The 26,589-nt window shown below is 42.0% G+C and overlaps 1 pseudogene; it reads left to right on the top strand.

Moving 5' to 3' along the window:
- Positions 1–22,521: 22,521 nt before the first annotated feature.
- LOC103658071 overlaps positions 22,522–26,589 on the top strand; it is a 38,973-nt pseudogene continuing 34,905 nt past the window's right edge.

The following is a 26,589-nucleotide window of genomic DNA, read 5'->3' on the forward strand; positions in this document are numbered from 1 at the left end:
TACAAATACAAATCTTCCTCCACTTAGAATCAACTCGATAAACCCATCGTCAAGCCGGAAATGCATTTACTGCACCTGGCCTACCAAACACCACAGCTTAGCCCTGCCTACCTTAAACGTACCCAGAGCACTTACCTTAGCCTGCAGCTGGCGAAATCTCTAACAGCAAGCCTATTTGATAATAAAGAGTTGAATACCTCGTGTAATTTACTGAATACTGCGCTGAAAGTGAAAACAGAACAGGTCGTGTGGGCACACAATGGTTGTAAGTGTACCGGTTATTTGCCCTCGTGGGTGAATAACCCCATAGCTGCTACTGCCCAGCATCATGAAAGAGTTCCGTAGGGCGTATCACCAGCCCAGAAAAGGATCGAAATTCAAAGTACGGTTTCCAACCGAATGCATATGACTTCCACACCATCATAAAGTTGAAAAACCATCAGTCAATCCATCATAAGTCGGGGACCACCTACATGCATGGCCATATTTGAAATGAATGACTACATCTGGATACTGAGAATATCCAAACCCAAGGAAGGGAGTTTGTAATTGAGACCTTCCAAGCACTCTGAAGGCTGCTCTGTTGTCACATGGAAGCCAACCGAATGATCTAATCATCCATTTTCAAAATATCTTTATATTTTGAAATATCTCAAATAGTTTCAAAGTGAAACAAGAAAAGAGGAGGAAGAAAGGGAAAGAAGAAGGCTGAACAAGTCCTGAGCAGAAAGGAACTGGAAATGTTCCTTTATACCGAGAAACTTTCCTCCCATAAGTGCTATCTGTCTACACAGATCAGAATTTACAGAGAGCCTATCATCATAAACCCAAGCACTTTTCATTATTTTTATCGGAGAAATGGAGGAAGCTTACACTGCGAAGTGCTTCGAACTTTCCCGAGCAGTGATGCTAAGTGCAAGAAGGGGTTATTATGTCCCCCGCCTTCTTCCCTGATCCATAAGGCACTCTCTCGGGAGAATCGTGCATGTTGGGAATGGATTGTCATGATGTGAGGTCAAGGAAAATGGTGGTCGAAAGTTGGCAAAGATATCTACAAATGACACCCATGTCATCTCTTCAAAAACACGTTTCACTCAAACGGCAGCAAAAGAATTTTTGATGAGCTTGGAGAGAGTGAAGTAATACGATTGTCTGACAATAGCCTGAGCTTTCTTGCACACCCTCTGTAGGGATCTATTAAAGACACAGGAAATGGAAAGAGAAGCTCAGTGTGTGATGAATGTCAGTTACTATTACTTTTTATGAAGCTCTTCTGGAAAGGCCCTGGGTATAGACTGGTATGTAACAAGGTAAATACATAAATAAACAATCACCTGCATTCCAGGGTTATTTGCCTCGGCACTTTTGGTGAACTTGCTGAGACTTGGGAGGTTACGAGAGCAATTCCAGACAGAGCGTAATAGGAACTTGTCATTGCAGCAATATGCTGAACAAAACAAAAAAGATTTGTGGCTTCTGTCCAGGAGACCTGATGGATTAGGGCATTAGATCCTTCACTTGTTGGTAGGGGAAATGAAGAATACTCAAATCCCCCTAGCCTCAGTGTGTGCCTCTTAGCACTTTATGGATGGTTTTGTTCTGATTGGGAAAGTCAGTGAGACTAGGACCCTCTACAGACAAGTGATGGGACCATGAGAGGCTACACACGGCCTTGCTTATAATAAGCCCTGCTGACCTATATGTCCCCAGGGGAGATGTTCAGTAACCAAACAGACTTTCAAACAAGTGATAATAGTGCCTTATGCTTGCATGGTGTCTTTTTTTTCTGGATGCTTTTTCCAGCATTTTACAAACTTTTATAAAGCGTCCCTCACCAGTCATCTGAATGCAGTTGTATCTAGGGTAGAATAAAGACAGCTGCTCTGCCAGAAAGTGAATATGTTTTCAGAAAGAAAGGTTATTTTGTAAGTGTGCTTAAGAAATTCTCTAATTTTTCTTTTTGTCAGGGCATCTCTGTATGAGAATGGAGATGCGTCCAGGGCTCAGGATGATTCCAGTAGGAGCAAGCTGGGGCATGTGATGTGCTGCCCACACCCTCCACCCTCCCTACAGACATGGCTTGAATGAGCAAAAACATGTTAAGTTAAATGTCCCAGGCAATTGGAAGTGTGTGTGCATGTGTGGGGGCAGAGCTGAGACACAGAGGGAGCAGTGTTCTTCAGAGATATGAGACTGTGTCATAGAATAATTCCAAGGGTCTTGGGGCCTTTTTACCACCAGCTGGCAGATCAGAGTCCCTTTCGTCTCCCTAGCCTGGACCCCCAGGGCCCAGTCACCAGCAGGAATCAGTATGGGGTCCCCAAAGGGCCAGCTTTATGGGCAGCAACCTGTGTAGTCACATGGGGTCCCCACTGAAAAGGACCCTACCCTTGATTTCATGCTCCCTTGTTATCATCTTTTTAAGATTTTATTTATTTATTAGAGAGAGAGAACGAGCAGACAGAGGGGCAGAGGGAGAGGGAGAAGCAGGCTCACTGTTGAGCAGGGAGCCCGATAAGGGGCTCGATCCCAGGACCCTGAGCTCATGATCTGAGCCGAAGACAGAAGCTTAGCTGACTTCGAGCCACCCAGGTGACCCTCCCTTGTTATCATCTTAAGATTTCTAATAATTTTGTCTTTGAATCTGTAGGGTTTTTAAGATTATTTATCTATTTATTTGAGGGGAGGAGCAAAGTAGGAAGGAGGAGCAGAGGGAGAGGGAGAAGCAGACTCCCCGCTGAGCAGGGAGCCCCATGAGGGGCTCGATCCCAGGACCCCGAGATCATGACCTGAGCCAAAGGCAGACACTTAACTGAGCCACCCAGGTGCCCCTGAATCTGTGTTTTAGAAGTGAAGTCCAATGGACAATGGAGCGTGAGTACGAGCAGAGGAGCTGTGTGTTCACGCGGGGTGACAGCATCCCCTATCACCCATTCACACACCATTTGCAGCGCCCACACGCAGAATTCCAGTGTTCCCATGATGCGTGACTGTTACATCACGACTGTGTGGTGCCCCCATAGCTCCAGCCCCCATGAGAAGACGCATTTTCTCTTCAAACCAGAGAAAGAAATGTCTTGGGCCTGAAAGAAGTCAGTAGTATCCTAAGAAGAGCAAGCAAGGAAGCCGGTCATATCCTTCCCCACTCGGGTTACATCTGAGTAGGCAGCCATACTGAACATGATGACGTAGGAGGAAAGGGAAAGCTAGAACAGCCCATATTCCTTCCCTGTCTATCTTTCCTTAGCTAGCAAGCAGATGGGAGCGATCGGTAGAAAGAGTCCTATCAATTCAGAATTTTACATGGAGTGGAAAAAGCTGATGTGAGTTCCTAGTTACAGTTTTTAAACTTTTGAATGATTTTATAAGAGCACCCAAAAATCTAAAAGCAGTTGGCAAACCGATTGAAAAATATTCACAACATACCTGACAGAAAAATAACAGATTTCCTTAACATTTTTAAAAAGCTCTTGCAAAACAATAAGAGAAAGATGAACATTCCAATCAAACACAGGTTGGAGCACATCTCAGAAGAACTTCGCAGGACCAATGAGAAGCACCGCAAAATGTTTTTAAATTCATTAATAAGTGAAATGCAAATAAAAACAACGACATATAAATTTCCACCCAGGAAGTTAGAAAAGATAAAATGGAAACAGCAGCAGCTGGTATGGGCCTGAAGCTGAAGGTAACTGGAGGATACTTTGACATCATTGATCAAAATACCAAACAGGGATGCCTTTGATGCAGCAATAACGTTGTTAGGGATCTACTAGAGAGACCATGGGGCTTCTTATAAAGACAAATACACAAGGTTGTCCACTACAGCATTGCTTAGAGTCTCTAACAATCATAACTCCAACAGCCACCTGCTGGGTACGGGTGTAATCACTTACGGTAAATCCATACTGCGTATGCAGATGTTAAAAAAGAATTAGATAACTTTTTACATAATGATCTGGAATATGCACACAGTATATTGTGAAATGTTTTTTTTTTTTTTTTAAGATTTGATTTATTTATTTGACAGAGATAGAGACAGCCAGCGAGAGAGGGAACACAAGCAGGGGGAGTGGGAGAGGAAGAAGCAGGCTCATAGCAGAGGAACCTGATGTGGGGCTCGATCCCAGAACGCCGGGATCACGCCCTGAGCCGAAGGCAGATGCTTAACCGCTGTGCCACCCAGGCCCCCCTGAAGTGTTTTTTAATTATAGAACACAACATGGTCCCATTTGGAGGGAAAGGTGTGTATAAAAGTTTATATATTTTTATACATTTTTCTGGAAGAGATCCGATTTCAGGGTTACCTTTGGGAGGTGGAATTCATTGTAGCAGAGAGAAAATAAATGAGACCCTTTACTTTATGCACTTCTGCAATGTTCAGGAAAACAAAAACATGACCGAAGCATCTATCTTAGCTGTAAATTTTTAAAATTCAAATGTTAACAGAGTGAATTAAAATCATTTATTGTATATCTCTACAATAGAATTTTAAGTGGCCATTAAAAATGATACTGTAGTCTATATGTATTGACCCCAAAATATGGTCACGACATATATTTCTGTAAAAAGGAGGTTATTAAGCAACACCTGTTGCACAATTACATTTGTATAAAATTTTGTGTCTTTCGAGAGAAGAGAGTCAACTATCTGAAAAGATGTTCACCAAATATTAACGGCAGTTACCTTTGAGTAGTGGTACTTTTAATGGTGTTTTCCTTTCTTCTTTATGCTTTTCTACGTTGTATAATTATTTTTACAATGAGTGTGTATCCTTTTCATAAATCAGAAAAATACAAAAGCTATTTCCGTTTTGAACTCTTTAACATGAGTAAGAAATTTCCACAAAATGAATAAAAAGGAATGTCTTCCTCATTCCCAAAAGTGTCCTTAAAGGCAGCACAAATAAATATTAGAACGTGACTACTCTCTGACCTGCATATTTTTGCCACAGTTTTGCCAACCTTACCAAGAACAGCAGTATGTCAAAGCACCCCCCATGCAAACTCATCCCTAAGCTGTTTATCCAGCAATACATTTTCTTTTTTTTTTTAATGATTTTTTATTATATTATGTTAGTCACCATACAGAGCAATACATTTTCTAATGTAACTATTTGAACTAAAATGGTTTTATGTCCAAACTAACTCACTCTGAGCCTTTTCATTTATCTCTTAAGCACTATGCCTAATGTTTAAATTTTTCTTATAAAGTACTGACTTGAACTAATATTAGTGCTACATTAATGCACAGGTATATTTTCCCAATTTTGTCCTAATGGCAGTAATTATCTCAGAACCTTGCTAAGTCTCACTTCCTTATCAGTCTTCCCAATAATTCTCACCAGGAAAAACGGCAGTTTTATCCTTCTTCTCAACAGATTTAGAGGCCAAGAGCTATAGTGAATTCTCACCCGACAAACAGTTTGTTGCATTTTTCAAGACATACTGCAGGACGTTTATTAGGAGACTGTGAGGTATTTATCACCAATAATTAAAACGAAACTGTTCCTGTTGTAACAAATGCACAGAATCCGAGATGCAATACTCTTACTTTTTATTGTGTATTCGCTCTCGCTTTAATCTAAAATTTCCTTTTTTAATGTGCTAGGGCATTTATCTTAAGGTTAACGTTAAACAAACCTGTTTGGTTTTTACTAAGAATACTAGCATCGGAAGTCACTATAAAAAGATTTCTAGGGGCTCCTGGGTGGCTCAGTCGGTTAAGCACCTGCCTTCGGCTCAGGTCATGGTCTCAGGGTCGTGGGATCGAGCCCTGCGTCAGGTGCCCTACTCACTGGGGAGTCTGCTTCTCCCTCTCCCTCTGCCCCTCCACCTGCCCATGCGCTCTCTTTGTCTCTCAAGTAAATAAATAAAACCTGTATTTAAAAAAAAAAAAAAGATTTCTAAGGCAACAGCACAAAGATCCAGGAACATTTGGGTACAATTAATAGAAATAAATGTAAACTGACCTTTAAAAGATAAGAAGGTCATTTGCAACATGGAGGAGTTTTAAAAACATTCATGCCCTTGACTAGAAAACTCATTTATCCTAAAGAACTAATCATGAATATACGTGATGTGATTAGCTATGAGACTGTCCAACCATGCGGGATGGGTTTTTAAAACTGTTTAAATAACAAAACACTTTTATGCCTATAGAAAGTATGGTATAGAAAAATAATTATAACGTAAATGGGAGAGAAGTAGTTTACAAAACAGTATGCACAATGTGATCACGTAGATAGATAAATAGATAGATGCCAAAACTGGAAATTTATCAACCAAATATTAGTAAATCACCAAGATATAAATATGGAAATCCTTGAATTTGAATTATGAATAGGGTGTATATTCTGCTGTGTGCCTACCTATATTTTCCAAATTCCTACAATGTACACATACTACTTTAACAATGAGATAGTAATTACTCTCTAAATACTTGAGGAATAAATGAATTCGCTTATTTCCTTATATATTGCTTCTACTTTGAAGACTTTCTACATATAGAAACTTGTCATTTGGGAAGGAAAACCTTTAGTTGTAATTCAAACTCAGTCTCACTGAGACCTGAACAAGAACACCAAGAATCATCTCAAAATGTCATCACACACAAACATGTACACGTGAAAATTGAGCGTGTCACATTCTAACAGCAGCCAAACGTGGTCCAATTATGGTTTAGGAGTAATGGTTTGGGAACAGCGACAAGCAGCCCAGCTTCACCAAAGACCGAGACCTATCTGAGTATTCTATTAAATTCAAGGCACATAAACATCTAAAATTTAATAAACCCAATTTTTTGTGAAACCTCATAATTTTTTGCGCCAATGTGTGTACACACATATGTTCGTGCAAAGCAGACCTCAAAGTTCTGGCAAAATGATGGCACATCAAGTCAAACACGTGGCAAATCTTTACCAGGTGAGTTCTGGTTACAAACTTAGTTGGCCACAGATTTCTAGAAACTAGAGAGCAAGTCAGTTCACACTTGAAATTTCAGGCTTATACTTTCAACTGTCCCCTCTATTTTTATCATTTTGGGCATATTGTTGTTTGGGGAATGCTGGGGATGAGAGTCGCTTTAAAACAAAAAAGTTTCAGTTACTTAAAATGAAAAGCAGTCTAGAATCCCTGGCCCATCCGTGTGCCTAGGGTTTACCAAAACCATGTAGAGGAGCATGGCCAGCAAACCACCAAGATGCTCCCTATTGCCCTTTAGAGTTCTAAAACTGGGTGCTCGGGTGGCTCAGTTGGTTAAGCGTCTGCCTTCCCCTCAGGTCATGATCTCAGGGTCCTGGGATCGAGTCCAGCATCAGGCTCCCTGCTCAGCGGGGAGTCTGCTTCTCCCTCTGCCCGCTGCTCCCCCTGCTTGTGCTCTCTCTTTCTTTCTCCCTCTTTGTCAAATAAATAAATAAAAGTCTTAAAATTAAATAAATAATAAATAACAAATCAAATTTTGAAACAATAGGGAAGTTTTATCATTTCGGGGGCAACTGTGGTATAAAGAACTTCACATGACAGAATTTAAACCAAGTAAACGCCATACTAACTTGCCTCGCTTTTCAGTTCTAAGACAATGGTCCTAAGACAATCGCTCTTTAGCCAGCCTTCTGGAATGAAGGGGGCTTGGCAATCGTGCGAGAAACACTGCTCATTGTTTCAGCCTGCGCAACCCGAAAACAAAGCACTTGCTTTAGGCAGCTCTGCTACTGCATAGGGTAATTCTTTCGGTTTCTTTCACCCCAGCAATCCAACGAAAAGGCTTACGCGTACGTGTCAGGACTGAAAATGCCAGGTAAATCAAGAAAATGAAATTAAGTCAAGAACGCAGAGGGTCTTTCCTGAGGTGGAGTCGCGGGGAGCGGGTGCGGGAATCCCTGTGTCCCCAGGAACAGACTCAGTGCCAACGCTCTACGACTCTGTCCTTGCTGAGGAAAGCATTTCAGAGAAAAGCCGTATCTCAGTCCAGCTACGCACCTGTCTAAACTCCACAGGGCTGGAAGGAGAGAAGACTGCCGTTGACTTTACTCCTCCTCCCTTTAATGAGTTTTGAAGGGTTTCTTTTTACCAAAGAAATAATGAATGCCCCTTGCAAACTGTGGGGGAAAATGTCCTATTTGGAAGTAATTGAAAATATGTTTTGCGGCCACGTACAAACTCTTTTCCAAATAGCTTTCTTCTGTAATTAACTTGCCACAACGCTTAGCTCTGGAATTCACTAGGCAGAGGGTGACATCTAGTGTGTGACAGAAGAACTTGAAATACAGAAATTTGGGTGAGGGCCTAAGATCCAGGTTAATAACCATGACTTTTAAATACTTCCCTTCTGATAAGATAATAATTGCCGGATGGAAATGCAGGGCGGATATCACAGAGCTTTCAAGATTTGAAATTAGGAGGAAGGTTGTTTTCTCTTTAAATAGAAAATTGGGGATGTTTTAAGGCACATTTTGTCTAAAGATACATGCTGATCCTAAAAGCAATTTGTATGGGGACAAAGCTGGGTCATCACACCTGAGAGATGAAATATGGCTTTTCCCTGAGGTCAGACAAGTAATTTTCACTTGAAAGTGAAAGTGAAAGGGATCGGTGACGACCAGCTGCCTCTGAACTCCAGGAGCTTGTCATCCCGGGAATTTTTCCAGGCTACACGAGTGGAGTGATCAAACCTCATGCAAGAGAGAACAGTCACTGCCCATCTCAATCTCACTGCCCTATGCAGATTAAATGCCTTAATCAAAAAGTAAATACAGTGCTAATGCAGGGATGCAAAAGAGGAGGCCATCTTATAAAAGGAACAGAAACAATTCAGTTGGGATGATGGAATTAGGAATAAAATGTTTGGTTTGTGAAAATGGGACGAAGGGGCATTCCAGGTGAAGGAAACCCCTGAGCAAGATCACAGATCACGAACGGGGTTCCAAGTTCCTCTGCTTCCACTGAACCCTGCCCCCGAGGCCACGTAAATATGGAAGAGAAACAAGAGGACGCTGATTGGCATCATCTTGCACAGACTCTCCCTTGCCAGTGGAGGGATTTCTCACAGGGTCCTTGGCGCCTTGCGTCACTGCTATTTGTCCGGGACGCGTGCCCATGTTCTCTGTTCCACAGAGCCCACACGGGGAGCAGGAAACACAGCAGAAAAGCTGGTGTACACTCACCTACGACAACTAAGAGAGGCCAGGCCAGCTCTAGCCCGTCAAGGTCAAGGCGGAACCCAGGCATCCCCTGTTAACAGCCATCACTGACAGGGAGCAATATGCAGAGAAGTTTCTCCCCCACGCCCACTTCCCGCCTCCAGATTTAAGGAAAAAGATGTTCCACAATCCACAGGAGGAACCTGAGTGTTTCTTCATGAAGGAGATTACCATCTTTGACCTTGTCTCTTCTGTCAATGAGGCAAAAATTTTTCTAAATAGATACATATTGATAGCCAGACCATAGCTGCTTACTGAAATGGGGATTACATCATTAAAAATAGTTCCGTTTTCAGTAAGCCTTCTCTGAATACAGTAAGGGAACCGAGAAGTATTGACCAATGAGCAAGTGTCCGGGCCCTGTCAAATCCTGACCTGTATTTTCTAGTTCCAAAGGACAGAAGGCCCTTTCTTGTGACAGTGACACCGGACATTTGAAAGCTGACATCCAATCACAAAATAAGGATACTTGGGGGACTCTGAAGTAGAAAATTAGCATGGAGATCAGATACCTCTCCCTAAGGACAAAGCCTATATGCTAAATTCTTGTAATCTGCTCATTCAACATTGAGATGTCAGTTACACTCAGGCAGCTCCAAAGATTCATGACATGTAATGATTTGTCATTTTACTGAGATTCAAATTTGAACTAAGCCTGGTCTGAGGTCCAACCCTGTGGCTTTCCGAATATCATCATGCTGTCTGAAACCCTGGAAATCTAACCTCTAGTTCTTAGAGGGGAAAAGGCAAGAGATAAGAGAAAAAGTAAGTTGAAAACCAGGTTTTGGAGAAACTGATGATCCTACAATTTTGGTTCCTCTATAAGAATTTTCTATTTAGGTAAATATCTATATACAACCAAAAAAGAAGGCTCAACAAATTATAAATTGTTTAAAGCTGTCAAACACCATAATCACCAAAATTAGAAAAGTAACTTGATATTTTTTTTATTAATTACCTGACACACTTCTGTAAAACATTTTTTATTACATTTGTTGGCTGGATATCCTTTGCCTCTTCATATCATGAGATTTTATAAAATCACTTTCTATAAAAAAAATTAAAAGATAATTCAGTCCTTCCTCCTTTATGACTCAGCAAAATGTGTTTTTACTATTGATAATTTAGAAAGGTTTTGTTTAGTTCCACAGTTCCACAATTCATTACTGAAGCCATGTAAGATGTTTAGAATTCTTTAATTTGAAAAGACCTCTAACAAGTTTCTTTTATATATGAGATGTAAAACTTAGGGCATTTCTGATGCAGTAGCTAATCTTAAATACTACTTGACTGACTGACATTTCATTAGTTTGCCACCAATATCCTCAATATAAGGACATATTATGAATTTTATATTGTCTTTATCAATACCAGTATTTTATCAAAAAAGTAAAAAATATAGATCTTTTCCTAATGTGTTTATGTGATTCACTCTCTTCACCACTTGTACTATCAAACAACTTAAGACCTTATTCATTACTTCTATTCAAAACTTATAGTTCTCAATGGACTATCACCTTAGGCATGACCTGAAAAATTTTTATCATAATTCACTTCTTTTTTTTTTTTAAGATTTATTTATTTATTTTAGAGAGAGAGAGAGAGAGCATGAGCAGGAGGAGGGGCAAAGGGGAAGGGAGAGAGAATCTTCAGATTCCCCGCTAAGCATGGAACCCAAGGCAGGGCTAGATCCCAGGACAGTCAGATCATGACCTGAGCCAAAATCAAGAGTCACTCAACCATCTGAGCCACTCAGTTGCCCCTATAATTTACTTTTTGATATAAAAAATTTTTTTCTATGGTTTTTGTCATTCCTCTTAATCACTGTTGTTTTACAGTCTGTTTTTTTCTCATGATTTTCTCCTTTATTAATAAAAATTTTAAAGGTGAGTAAAGAAGATGCCTTTTGTGAAGATCCAAATCAAGCCTATAATTTCTCAACAAGTATTAAAATGTTGTAAAATTTCTTTCCAAATTCACTTCTTACTAAAGTAGACTTGGATTAGACTTAGAACTCAAGAAACAGTAAGGACATTAAAGCCTTATAAACTAGTTATTAAGTGCACCAAACTGTATCGGCCAGGGTTCTACCAGAGAAAGAGAAAGATTTATTGCAAGGACTTGGCTGTTACAATTGTGGGACTGGCAAGTTGGACTAAGCAATTGGAACTGCACAGAGCAGGCCAGCAGGCTGGAAACTAACCCCAGTCCTCATGGAAACTTCCGTTTTGTTCTTAAGGCCTTTCCTTTGATTGGATTAGCTCCATCCTTTACAGTCGAATGATTATAAATATTAATCATATCTACAAAATACCTTCACACCAACCCCTAGACAACATTTGACTGAATAATTGCTACCAATCAATAGCCTAACCAAGTTAACACATAAAACTAACCATCACACATTTATTGACATCTAGTCAATGTTAGAGACTGCACTTATAAACAGGCTGCAAAAAATTAAAAAGTATCTTTGACCCAGGTTTGGGTGATGGAAGCACAGAAGAGGAGATTAATTCTGCTGCAGAGTAGGGTCATGATTGGGGAAACCATGGAACAGAATGGTCAAAAGCTCAACTCTGGACTTAACTTGCTCTGCTCAAATTTTGGCTCTGATACTCACTTCCTTCCTTATCCCCTTCTTTCTTCAATGGTGAAATGAGAATAACAACAGTACCTATTTCCTATCTGTTGTGAAACTTTAAAAAGATAAACCGTGTAAAGTGCTTAAAACAAGGCCAGGCAGATAACAAGTACATAATTACTAGTTATCATCATTATGATTACTTGCCACAAGACTTGAAGGTTGAATAAGAGTAATCCAAGACAGGAAGGGCATTCCAGGCATATGAAACAGTAAGAGCAGAGGCACAGAGGTATGAAAACGCCCATCACATCTGGAGGAGAGTAGCTAATGCAATGCAGCCAGATCGTGGAGGGTGGTGAGGAAAGAGAAGTGAAGGGCTAGGTGCAGTCAGCCCATGAGGAACCTTGAATATTATATGAAAGTGTTTGTACTTTTTTTTGGCAGCAAGAGGAAATGATAAGGTTTTTCTTATGCAAATAAACAGATAACATAATAAAGTCTATGAATACCTGGAACACCCAGGCTTCACCAGCCTAAGATTATAAATGAGGCCACATTTGAATAATATCCCAGGTGTTACTCTGAGTACACACTGCTTGAGTAACAGGAAGTCCAATCTTTGCCTAGGGTTTCTCTTCCTGTATATTTCTAAAACTTCTCCAGGGTTGTTTACATGAGTTTTTCCAATCACTCCTGGTGGCAACTTACTGTCACCTTGACTGGTGGTATAGTACCCCTTGCGTACCCCTCAAGGGAGCACTCCACCACTATTAAGAGAGATCTGAGGTAACCACACCACCTCAGTCCTGGATGATAGAATCAGGAGGTCCCTTTTGAGGAAAGAGAGAGCTCAATGCAGGGTTGTTCCGTGTCAAAATTGTCTGGATCTCAAAGCATCATGATCTTTTATACTCACATTGTCCCCCAAAATCCATTCTCTCCATCTGCTATAATAGATTTATATCTGGGCATAGAGCCACCTAGCTAGAGATTACATTGACCAGCCCTCCTTGCAGGTAGATGAGGTCATAGGACTTCCCACCAGTAGAACATGGGCACAAGCAGTATATGCCACTTCTAGTCCCAGGCTTTAGAATATTATACATGTGTTCCTCCATGTACTTTCATCTGCCCCCAAACTAGAATACTGACTGATTGTGACTCACTTTCAACCATGTAATTAGAACCCAGGATTTAAGAGATGGTAGAGAAAACTGGGGACCTGAATACCTGAATGACTTCATGGAGCAGAGCCCACCTTGCACTGTGGCTAACAAAGAAATAAACTTCTATCTTCTATAAGCCACTCGATTGTTGTCTCTTTATTACAATAGTCTAGTTTTACCCTACTCTCAGCTCTTTCCCCCAAGATTCATACATGTAGCCAAGTAAGGCTTTCAGGTAGAACCATCATCCCCATCCAAAGCTTAGACCTTGATCTCAGGTTGGCTCGTTGTACCACATTTTCTATCTCGAATTCTAATTTCATGTGTGTGTGCTCACGATCAGGCCTCCTGTAATCTGGTTTATGTCAGAACTTGACAAGGCTGGACAGAGTCCAGTTTGTTTTTTCTTGTGGGTATTTTTCTAGCTCTTAAGCAAAGCCAAGAATATAAATGAATACCTGGGGGGTAGGGAAAATGTCTAATCCCTCTTAACAGAAGCACCTATGTCCCTGCTCTGCTCAGTCACAAGTCCCAAGACCCAGGGTTCTAAACTGCCTGAGAGACCTCTGTAAGGAGATACAATCATCTGTAAGGCACATCATATTATAAAAAACTAAGCAAAAGAAAGAAAAGAAAAACACAGTTCATTAACCTATAATATGTCATTGGCTATAAGAAGCATCCCAATTCCAAAGACAAAAAAAAAAAAGTGGGAATATGTAAACCTTAGAACTGATGAAATAGATAACAGATACTAGGAACCTTATAGGCCCCCCAGTAAGACCAGGGAAATGGGTTCAGATATGATACAGCCAGAAACAAAGCACCATGGGAAAATGCCCAACCACCCCATGGGGCTAACCCAGCAGAAAGAGCAGGGCCCCCACTGCCTGTCACTGAGCACCAATAAAGCCTCAGAAGCTGCCACAGTTGCCCCTGAAGAACTAACGCCTCTGCCTGGGAGTTGGCAGAACAGCCAGCCATCATCACCACCAACTTGACGTCCCAGGGATGACCAGGAGAGTGAATGGGACACATTTAATAACAATGCCATCGTGACAGACATAAACTGGACCGCCCCAGGAAAACCAGATGTTTGGCTGTACTAGGTGGGACCTAGGACCCTAGTTGCAGGTGATTCTGAGAAAGAGCTTTCTCTTCCCTGTCCCTGCAGTCCAGGAAGACAGGCTAGAAGGCCATTGCTGTGGGCCGCTTTCAGGATTTTAGATTGTTCTCGTCCCATACTTGTGTCCTCTGTGAGATATCCAGTATTTCCTCCAGAGCCCTTCCTCACTGATCGCAGAGTTCAAGACCTCTGTCTTGTAAACAGGTAAATATTTTGCAAAAATTCTACCTCTGCATGTAATTTCTCCTTTTAAATTATACCTTCTAGAAGCCTCCAGTCACAGGACCTGTCACTGAGACTTGGAGGTCCAGAGCAAGAGAGAGAAGGGTTTGGCCTCTAGTAAGACTCTGAGCTTGAGAAACAAGGTTAGGCAATCCTGCTCGGGTTCTCAGTGGGTGGCCACCAGCATTTCAAGCAGCACAATTATTCCGCATGGAGACCGTCAGGGACGTTTCCCCACCCCAATACATGCCAACCACACACTGCTGTTACAGTTGCAGTAAAAAAATGTTCCCGATCTTTTCCAAATGCCCTTAGGGAAATGGGAATTCTCCTAGTTGAGAACTAGCAAGCCACAGAGACTTCCTCCATGTCTTCAGCACACTGCAAACCCAAGTGGGACTTGCTTCACAGCACAAGGTTCCCCTCGGTGTATGTGGAACAAAAGCCAGTGGCCACAGACAGCTAGGCCTACGGGGCCACCTCATCCCAGTTGGCCGGGGGGGACTGTTCTGGGTTTAGCAGCAAACCCCTCAATCCCAGGCAAATGAGGAACGTTGATCACCCTGACTCAGCCACTAGGCTGACTGGCCTCCTGAAGAGGATCAGACAAAAGAAATGCTTCTTCCAGTCAGGAGGAGCTGTGGGGAGAGGTCAGGGGGCAGAGGGATGGACAGAAAAAAGGACTCTCGGGGGTCTCTCCTTCTCTCCTACCCCAGACACATGCCAAACCCCCGCTCGTGGCTGAGAAGGCCTTAGAAACATCCAACTTGGTGTGAGGCACCTGAGGACAGAGGTTCCTACCATATTTCCTCACTAGGAAGCAACACTCTCGCTGTGGGGAACTCACATCTGGTACTGTCACCTCACCTGTAAAATGAGGGAGGCGGAGATTTCCTCGTAGGGCACTATTTACTCTCGCACAAAACCTCCTTTCAGTTTCTGTCCCTTTAACTTTTCAGAACTTTTTTCAAATTCTGGGGAACTGACAACTTTTTCAAATGAGGAGTCACAGGCTTCAGGACGGTTTAAGGAAAACAAGCCACAGAGGGTGGAAAGTCTGTAAGGAGCACAGCTGTCTCCTCCATGTTCTCTGCAGCTCTCTGCAAGGGGTCAGAGGAACCCACCGTATTCATTCGCTGGAGCTGCCATGACGAAGTCCCAAAGACTGGAGACTAGAATCCATGCTCAAGGTGCTGAGGGCCTCTCTCCTTGGGCTTGTAAATGGCATATTCTCCCTGTGTCTTCACATGGTCTTCCCTCAGCACAAGTCTGTGTCTAAATGTCCTCTTCTCCCAAGGACACCAGTCAGATTGGCTTAGGGCCCACCCCAATGATCTTAATCATGTCTGTGATTGAAATCACCTGTCTCCCAGGTAGACAAATGGGGAAGGGGCTCAAAAGGTGCAAACTTCCAGTTATAAAATAAATACGCCATGGGAATACAATGGACAGCACAGTGACTGTGGTTAATAATACTGTATTGCATATTTGGAAGTTCCTAGCAGAGATCTTAAAAGGGCTCATCACAAGAAAAAAATGTTTGTAACTATGTATGGGAGAATGTTAACTAGATGCATTGTGGTGATCATTTCCTAATACACACTAATATCAAATCCTTATGTTGTACACCTGAAACTAATATAATGTTATCTGTCAATTAGACCGCAATTTAAAAAAAAATATTGCTAAACCAAAACTTTAAAAAAAAGAAAACGAAAAGAAAAGAAATCACCTCTCTCCCAACTAAAGTCACACTTTGAGGTACGAGGGGTGAGAACTCAACATATGAATTAGGCAGAGACACGATTCAGCCGTAACACCTACCTGCCTGGATTTGGCATTCTTCCCTCCACTCTCGGGTCCTTGAGCTCGTCTTGCCTGAAGATTACCGAGCCCAGAAGAGAGTCTTTAAGTGGAACCTTCCCGACCCATTCACGTGATGGCTATCTGCAGCTGCTGCTCTCAAACTTCTTGGGAAAGGTAAGTAACATGGTAGTACGCTGAAAATAATTTTGACCTCATGGACTCTCTAAAAGGGCCTCAGGAAATCCTGGGTATCGCTGGACATACTTTAAGAACAACTGCCTCAGAGGAACGCCTGGGTGGCTCAATCCGGTAAGCGTCTGACTTTGGCTCGGGTCGTGATCCCCGGGGCCTGGGATCCAGCCCCACATCCCCGCATCAGCTGATGCCATACACCTGAAACTAATAGACTCTTATATGTCAATTATACCTCAATTTAAAAAAAGAGAAATATTGCCAAGCCAAAACCGCTGAGCTGGGAGCCTGCCTTCCCTTCCCCTCTGCCCCTCCCCCTTCGCTCATGTGCTCGCACTGTCTCTAATAAATAAATAAAATCTTTTAAAAAAATAAAATAAAGAACAACTGCCTTAGACAAAACCTCTGTGGATGCCTTTATTCTTGACTGCTACTTCTCCCTGGCCCATCCTGGCCTTCCCTGTGAGACCAGAGGGACTTCTTGCCCCAATCGACCCCAGAAACACAGAGCGAGGCCCACCTTTTAAGAGGTGTGCTTGCAGGTGAGTCCACAGGACCTAGGCTCTGGGAGACAGCACAAGGCAGGAGCAGACATGAGTAAACATTAAACCAAGGTCAGGTCAGGATGCCTCCTGGCTCCATCCACCACAGTGAGATCACTTAATCCTGGTTTTCCCACAGGTGAGTCAACAACTCCCCACATTAGGTAAATAATAGTGAACAAGCCTGTATTCATTAGTGGACATTTAGCTGATTAGAAGAACTAAAAACAATTTTTTTTTTTTTTACTTTGGCTTAAACAAGACAGAAACATATGGCTCTTTCTTAGAAGAGAAATCTGAGGGTAGGCAGCCCAAGCCTGGCATAGTGGCCCCATAAAATTGTCAGGAAACAGCATACTTTTCAGCTCACGGTCAGCCTTCAATGGCACTCATCCTCAAGGTCTAAGCGGGCTGCTGAACTCCAGCCATAGCAATCACATTCCACCCAGGAGAAATGGAAAAAGAATACTTCCCAGGAATTGTGTATATTTCTCATTGGCCAAAACTAAGTGACATATTTACAAAGGAAATTAGAAATGTTTTCTTTTAGTTCCACAACATCATGTCTAACCACTAAAGAAGGAAAGACCGTGTCCTGGGGGGCACTAAGCATGTTGACCACAAATTATCAATTAGTTGCTGTCCCCCTATAGAGAACAACAAAACCAAATTGAGATGCCGACACTTGGCAGCCACTCTGTGACTCACCAGCCCGTTGACTTACTCCTACCCACCAACTTGTCAGCAAAACCGTGTTTCTACATGTCACAGCCCTTCCAGATAGCTAAATATATTCAAAACTCTGTATGTTAAATTCTTGAATGCAGTCTACTATTTAGCATACTCTAGATTTTCAATTGTTTATTTTATATAAGTTATTATCTATAAAAAACACTGAAGGAAAGTATACATTAACATTAACCTAAAAGTTTGCAGGGATTATTTCTGACAGTAGAATTACAGGGCATGCTTCTTTTTTTATTATTATTATTTTCTGTAGATAAAAATATTCCTCCAATGCATATACATTGCTTCTATAGTTAGATAAAACAGTAATTTCTTTTCAAGAACCTAGCCTTCTAGCCTTGTCATTCATTAGGTGAGGGATTTATTCATCTATTCATCTATAACCCACAGTCGCTGAGATCAGAAGGTAATTAGGAAATCTGATTCTTAAAGTAGTACTTTACCTGTGACCTACTCTATACTTCATTTCATACCATGCATCTTGGGTTAAACATAAAAATTATATCATGGCCTTTCTGATTATTTCAAAATAATAAATTCTCACCAACTCTGTCTTAGGCTTAAATAGACCCTGAAAATAAACGCAACCCATGAACAACATTTCTGAGGAATAGTTCTGCTCGGCTGTTACAATGAAACATGAGTCAGAGGAAGGGGGAGTTCTACAGTTCAGACTTTGTAAGGAAAAAGGGATGCTTTTTTTTTTCCCCAGAAACTCTCCTGGAGGAATTCCCCATCTGCATTTTTAACTTTGTCATTTTCCAGGAAACTCTTTGCAACTGAAAATGAAGCCAGGAGTTTGGAAACAGCTCAAGATGCTAATCTGAGCCGACTGTCTCCGTGGGGGCTTCTCCAGAGAGGACAGCGGAGGCAGCTGCAGCCCCCAAAGGGGCCCGAAACAAATCCCCGGTTCCCAGACAGAGCCTGTCCTTTACCCCACACCCACACCACGCTGCCTTCTTTTTCTCCAAAAAAGGCATTCCCTGAAAAACTGAAAGACAATTCTTCTTGGTTTTTATGTTTGTACTTGTCCCTACCCCAGAGCCAAAAGACTGACAATCTACCAATTTAAACACACCAGCTTTGCTAGAAAGACACCCAAAGGCACATGTATAAAAGCATTAACTTCACACACAAAGAATAGACCAGCTATATTTACTGAAGTCTTATAACAGTGTGTGGGGATACAGAGATAAAACTGGTCTACACCAGACAAAAGGCTCAAATACTTCTTCCGGGAAAATGAGAAAATGAAGAGGAAGTGGATTATTGTGTTGATTTGAATCTCATCCATATCTAGCCATTAACGAGCACAGGAAAGGGGGTGAACCCTACTATCCGCATAGGACATACAGTAAAGCTCTCCACACCACCACCCCTCCCCCTGCCCCCGCCCACAGCCACACCTCTCCCCTGTGCAAGGCACACAGGGACAACAAGGTAAAATACAAAACTTTCAGGATCAGCAAAAACAGAGTCTCCTCAAAGCTAAGGAAGCTTAGTCCTTAGGACCCCTCACTTACACAATCCCTTCCTGGTCTCATTCTAAATAAAGTCTTGCTTTCTTATCTAATTTCCTTTTGTAATTTTTTTCTGTGAAAGAGTGTCTGAATTCTACAAGCCGCAGACACCACAAAACCTGGATTCTTTCCTCAGCAAGTAAAACAATGGCTCTTACACTTTTTTTACCTTTTTAAATTTTAATTGTGGTAAAAAAAAAACAAACCCACAGCATATACCATCTTAACCATTTTGAAGTATACAGGTCAGTGGTATTAAATACATTCATACTGGTTTTTGTTTTAAAGATTTTATTTTTTTAAGTAATCTCTACACCCAACATGGGGTTCGAACTCGTAACCTGGAAATCAAGCGTTGCATGCTCTACTGACTGAACCAGCCGGGCGCCCCGCATTCACGTTGTTGTACAACCATCTCCACCATTGATCTCCGGAACTTTTTCAACTTGGAAAACTGAAACTTGCAGAACAACACAGTAACTCCCACTTTCCTGGGCCCCCAGCCCCTGGCGGCCACCATGTACTTTCTACCGCTATGAATTTGACTACTCTTACGTACCTCGTGTAAGTGGAATCCTCTAGTACTTGTCTTCTTGTGACTGGCTTATTTCACTTAGCATAGTATCCTCAAGGTTCGTCCATGTTGTAGCAAGTGACAGGATTTCTCCCCTTTTTAAGGCTGACTAATATTTCACTGTCTGTATATACCGTATTTTGTTTATCCATTCATTGGTACATGTTTGGTTTTTTTTAATTTTAAGATAAATGCATGCAACCATTGAGAAAGCCATGCTCTTGCTTTAGAATCAGTTCCACAGAAGGTGCAATAGCGGTCCCTTGTCAGTCACATCTATGTGAGGATTCAGGGACTTACTCTTTCTGAGCTCAACGAGAAATCAGAAAGGGACACTTATCTTTCATTGCCAGCCTGTGACTAACCGCCTAACAAATAACACAGTCTGCATTTCCTCTCTTGGGCATTCCTCCTTTCTTTCCATTCTCTCTTAACCTATTCTGTTTTTTTTTTTAACCAACCAATGCACATGTATTGAAGATTTTATTTATTTATTTGTCAGAGAGAGAGCGTGTGAGAGAGCACACAAGCAAGGGGAGAAGCAGGCTTCCTGCAGGACTCATCCCAGGACTCCAGGATAATGACCGGAGGCAAAGGCAGATGCTTCACTGATTGAGCCACCCAGGCGTCCCAGGAAGGATTTTTTCAACGTAAATGAGTCAAGCAAGATTACCCAGGAAAGGTTACATTTAAACTGGGTGGTGAGAAGGATATTTATTTGGTGATGGAAGCTGTAAAGAGTATTCCATGCAGAGGAAATAGAGTGAATGAAAGGCCTGAAGGTGTTTGCAATGTTCAGGAAAAAGCAAATACCCTGGTGTCTAGAGGGTAGAATGCATTCACAGGAGTAGCAAGGTATGAGATGTGAAGGAGATTGGGGCCAGGCTGGGAAGGTTTTCTGAGGCTTGCTAAACAGTTGGGACTTCTGGGGCACCTGTGTGGCTCAGTCAGTTGGATGTCTGCCTTCGGCTCAGGTCATGATCGTGGGGTCCTGGGTTGGCTCCCTGCTCAGCTGGGAGCCTACTTCTCCTTCTCCTGCTGCTGCTCCCCCTGCTTGTGCTCTCTCACTCTCACATAAATACATAAAATCTTAAAAAAAAAAAAAAGAATTAGGACTTCTTCTGGTGGGCAATGGGAGCCACTGAAGATCTTTAAGTGGGGAGAGGGAGCAGCATGACGAAGTCTGTGTTCTGGAAACACCATCCTTTCACCAATCTAGCCATGTGCAGGATAAGTTGATACAAAGAGACACTGGCAGGATAGGAGTGAGGGCAAGAGAAAAGGACAAGGAGATCCCTGAATCTGAGTGAATATTTAACTGAAGGACAGTGTTTTTCCTCTCCATCAGCAGAAATGAGAGCTGACAAGCAGGTTGAATCCAATCATTAAAAAAAAACAAAAAAAAATTGCATTTCTGTCCCTTTGAGTTTTAAACGGCTACACGTGTATGTGTGTGTATACGATGTTAGAGAAGAAAATGCTAATGTCAGCTACCTCTGGGCAGGGAACTTAAGGACAATTTTCATTTTTTTCTCTATGCTCCCCTCTATTTCCAATGTTCTATATTCAAATGTATTTTTCCTCTAGCAATAAGAAAATAATATTTTTAAAAGACCATTCTGTTTCTTGTCATCCTTAACTGTAACGTGTTGGAAGTTATCGTTTGACAGTGTGGTGAGTTGGGGAGGGGTGCGATAGTATCGGGGATCCTTCAAAACCCAGTCTATTCCTCCATCACCCCCAAAATAAATGCATATGAATGGGGGAGAGGGAGAAAGAAATATGCATACAAGGAAATGTGTGACACTCTTCTATGCACACTGGCAGTGTCTATGTCGTGAAAGAGAATGAGGTAGACAATGAGGAAGATGTGCATTGGAGAAAGGAGGCCTTCAGGTGATCAGCGCACTCAGACAAGATGGTGGGATCTCTACTAGCTTATCTCGGAGACAGAAAGAGAGAAGGCTGGGAGGATGCCATATGCTATTTCAAGTTGGCAGCACAGTGGGAGTGAAGAGGAAGGCATGCGAGGGTTTGGCAGAAGGTGAGGAGACCAGGCAACTTGGAACAAAGGATGCGTGTGGGACATAAGGTTGGAAAGGAGGATTTGAGACCCAGGGTCTGCTAGGTAGTGGGGAATCGATGTTAATTCCGAGCAATGGTTCTGATGTAAGAAACACAGGACTTCAGGAAGGCAGGAGACATTGCCAGGAAGGAAATGCGGTTGAGGTGTGGCTTCCTGATTGCCACACGCACCTAAATGTCTGTTGCCAATGCTATACTTTTACTAGTTCTAAGTGTGCTGTTTCTTTCTTTAAAAATAAAAACAGCTTTGTTGAGATATAATTCACGTACCATTCATTTACCCCATTTAAAGTATAGATTTGTCTGGAGTACGTTCACTTGGTTACACAAACATCACCACAATTTAATTTTAGAACATTTTTTAAAAAGGAACCTCATACCCATTAGCAGTCCCTCCCCATCCTCCCCAACCCCCCAGCCCGAAGCAACCACTAAGCCCCCTTTCTGTCTGTATAGATTTGCCTATTCCAGACATTTCGTGTAAATGAAATCACACAACATGTGGCCTTTTGTGCCTGGCTTTTCTTTCACTTCACATAATGTCTTCAAGGTTCATCTACATTCAGGTAGCACATACCAGACTTCACTCCTTTTCTTGTCAAATAATATTCCATTGCATGGATATACCACATTTTGCTCATCCAGTCATCAGTTGATGGGCATTTGGGTTATTTCCACTTTGAGGCTATTATAAACAATGTCCTATGAATGTCCATGCACAAGTTTTTGCATACACATCGGTTTTCTTTTTTCGCATGGATATCTCCCTACGAGTGGAGCTGCTGGATTATATGGTAACTATGAAGCGGGAGAGCCAGGTGCTTGTCGCATGGAGTCGAAGAATGAATCTGGAGGACAATGGAGGGTGAGTAAAGTGACAGAAGTTTATTAAATGAAGATACAGAGAAAGCTCTCAAGAGTGAGAGGGGTCCCCACAGGGTTGCTACTGAGGGCCTTTAGGGTTGGTCTTTTGTAGAAGCTAACCAGGGAACTTAACATCTCTCTTGATATCACCATTGAGCAGGGACTAGTGACAACACCTTCAATGGTTTACCGCCTTTTTAGGGTCTGGTTATTCCTTGTGGGTCACAGGTGATTATCATAAAAAAATTAGACACCCACCCCACACGCCTAGGGCAGTGCGTTCCCTCATCTCTGGTTTCCTCACGCTGCAGCATTTTGGGGATTTCTGTGAGACAGATCACATAGCCCCCTATCCATCTCTCCCAACCTAGCCCCACCGGTCCGGTGCTCAACCACTGGGTTTCTGACCTGCACATGCTCTCTGATGAATCTTACTGTTAGCTTCTTTGTTTGTGAAGCTGGCTTGTGTCTCACCCAGTATAGCTCTGAATTCCACCAGTGGAGCACCCACCGTAACTTAACTCAGCCTCCCTTGTCATTTCAAAGCCAAGAAGGAAGTAGGGGATGTGTCAGAGCCTTCTGTTATGCTCAAGAAAGCAGATGTGATCACAGAGCAAGTCACATGTGGGCTGCCCTTGTGCCTCCTACACTTTCACGGAGAAGGAAACCAAACGTCAATCTCTCTCAGCCACTCTCTCTAGAGCCTGGGCAAATCCGAAGCATCCTCTACGGAAGCAGAGATCTCAGTCAAGGACCTTCTGCTACAACGCTCTCTTCCTTGTTGCCTGAAACAAGGATTCCAGGAGGAGGAATCTCAAGATCTCAAAACTGGTAACAGTCAAAGCAAAAGTCGGAGCCCAGTGCTTTAGAAATGTGTGTGAAAGTAGAAATATCAAGAAGTTTGAGGGTTTTTAAGGTTTTAAGCAAGAACCCCTGAGAAATAAATGGCAGTGAAAATGAAAGGAAAAAAGGCCACACTTTGGAGCCCTACGTCAAGGCAATGTCATTTGAAACAAACAAAAAATGCAGGCGCAGGTGAGATAAGAGAAAGTTCTGAATAAACACCTTATATCTTCAGATTCCAGAACACCAGAACACCTCCTCCCCTAGGAGCCAATGTAGGTAACCAAAGTCACATAGAGTAGTGAAAATGCTGGGTTGGATGAAACCAGCTAATTGACCTATGGATCGATACAAAAAAAACTATCAATATGTGGTTTAGCAATAACAAATGATTGACCTGTACTGAAGGCCTGACAATGGAGGGAGCAAGATTTATACTTCAATATTGTTCTAACAATATTTCAACATCCCTGCCAGCCCTGTGGGATTATAAATAGATTCTGCTAAGAGTAATAACCTTGCTCTCAGAATCCTGTATGTATAGGAAATAGGGTGCCAGGGGAACAGACAAGCTGAGACAGAGGTGTTATAAAACTCAAGTTAAGGAAGAGATTAATGTTTCAATGCTATAGAACAAAACATCCCAAGGAACACAAGATGATGGCCTGTCTCCCTGTTACTGGGAGCTTGTAACCTACAAAGAAACATACGAGGTAACAAGTAACTTGACATTAGAAACAGTGAACTACCTGCCTTAAGAAAGTACGGATTTCACTCTCGTGGTACAAAAGTGTTGTACAAACTGGCTTGCTAATAATCAGGTAAGTGATCTGTTCAATGGGAAGAGACAGATATCCTCCTTCTCTTGTTTCTGAACTCTAATTCTGATTACCAGCACCTCTTCAGGCAAAAGAACTCATAATGTCACTTTTGAGATATTCTCAGAAAAAAAAATCTTCCCAGGGAATTATGTAAGCTTAGGATTTCTGCCACTCCCCTGCTTCCGGAGATCATTTTGCTCAGCCTCCTGTTGCCATGTGCCAGCTCCACGTCACCTCCCCGCTCTGAACTCTGGCATTCAGTCGGCTGGACACCCCCAATGGATTCTTTCTTAGCCCGGCGCTTGCCCTGTCCCTAGTCCCACATTCTTCTCTTTACCTCCTGGATGGCTGCCTGGAGAGTGAGGTTGTTACAGCGCACCTAAGGGTACCTAGAAATTCGAGGATATGTAGTACACTGTGAGACTGGCCTCTGACCTCGTACATGCGGATCTCATTGCATAACTTCAGTTTACCCACCCCCCTTCTTTCCTGGCCTGCCCAAGACCAGAAGTATTGAAAAGAGACGAAGGAAGGAAGGGAGGGAGGGAGGGAGGGAGGGAGGGAGGATCATACTCAACAAGAGACTTCAACTAGCAATACCTTTAAAAGTTTTTCTTTTTAGCTATTAACAACATAAGAAACAACAGATGTTCGCGAGGATACAGAGAAAGGGGAACCCTCTTACACCATTGGTGGGAATGCAAGCTGGTGCAGCCACTCTGGAAAACGGTATGGAGGTTCCTCAAAAAGTTAAAAATAGAGCTAGCCTATGACCCAGCAATTGCACTACTGGGTATTTACCCAAAGGATACAAATATAGTGATTCAAAGGGGCACGTGTACCCCAATGTTTACAGCAGCATTATCAACAGTGGCCAAACTATGGAGAAAGTCCAAATGTCCACCAATTGATGAACAGATAAAGAAGCGGTGGTGTATATAGTCAATGGAATATTACTCAGCCATCAAAAAGAATGAAATCTTGCCATTTGCAATGATGTGCATAGAGCTAAAGAATGTTATTCTAAGTGAAATAAGTCAGTGAGAGAAAGATAAATATCATATGATTTCACTCAGATGTGGAATTTAAGGAACAAAACAGATGGGGGCGCCTGGGTGGCACAGCGGTTAAGCGTCTGCCTTGGCTCAGGGCGTGATCCCGGCATTATGGGATCGAGCCCCACATTAGGCTCCTCCACTATGAGCCTGCTTCTTCCTCTCCCACTCCCCCTGCTTGTGTTCCCTCTCTCGCTGGCTGTCTCTATCTCTGTCAAATAAATAAATAAAATCTTTAAAAAAAAAAAAGAAAGAAACAAAACAGATGAACATAGGAGAAGGAAGAAAAAAAGAGAGAGAGACAAACCATAAAAGACTCTTAATTATAGAGAACACACTGACAGTTGCTGGAAGGGAGGTGGGCAGGAGATGGGCTAGATGGGTGATGGGGATTAAGGAGGGCACTAGTTGTGATGAGTGCTGGGTGTTGTATGTAAGTGATGAATCACTAAATTCTACTCCTGCAACCAATATTATGCTATATGTTAACAAACTAGAGTTTAAACAAAAACTTAAAAAACACAAGCAAATACACTACATATTAACTAAATTGAATTTAAATTAAAAATTAAAAATTAAATTTAAAAAACAAGCAAAAAATAAATAAAAGTTTTTCTTTTATATTTTTTAATTTTTTCTCTTTTTTCTTTTTTTTTTTTAATAAGAGATTTTATTTATTTATTTGAGACAGAGAGAGTGTGCACGTGCGCTCGAGCACGGGGGGGTGAGAGAGAGGGGCAGAGGAAGAGGGAGAAGCAGACTCCCTGCCAAGCAGGGAGCCTGACTGGGGGCTCAGTCCCAGGACCCTGAGATCATGACCTGAGCTGAAGGCAGATGCTTAACCAATTGAGCCACCCAGGTGCCCCTTTAAGTTTTTCTTTTAATACTAACATCCCAATAAGAAAAACCTTGCATTTAAGTGGGCTCTGCTTATACTCAAATTTCCTTTTCAGCGGCCAGGGTTGAAGGCCCAGCAGACACTTTTCCAAGGTGAGACACAGCAAATTATGGTATTTGACATTTAAAGAAAATAAAAATCTTCTGTCAGTGAGAAAACAGTTGCCCTGCCTGTGATGAAAGTGATTTTTTTCAAGTCCTACGTAATTTCATACACCTTGCTTGCATCCTAATATCTGCTTATGGAAAACAACAACAATCTATACATTATATGAATTACATTTCTCTCTTTTTATAATTAATTTTTATAATACAAATATGCATTCGTGCTTAAAAATTCAAA

Source organism: Ursus maritimus, unplaced genomic scaffold (assembly GCF_017311325.1).
Source record: "Ursus maritimus isolate PB19 unplaced genomic scaffold, ASM1731132v1 scaffold_11, whole genome shotgun sequence".
NCBI lineage: Eukaryota > Metazoa > Chordata > Mammalia > Carnivora > Ursidae > Ursus > Ursus maritimus.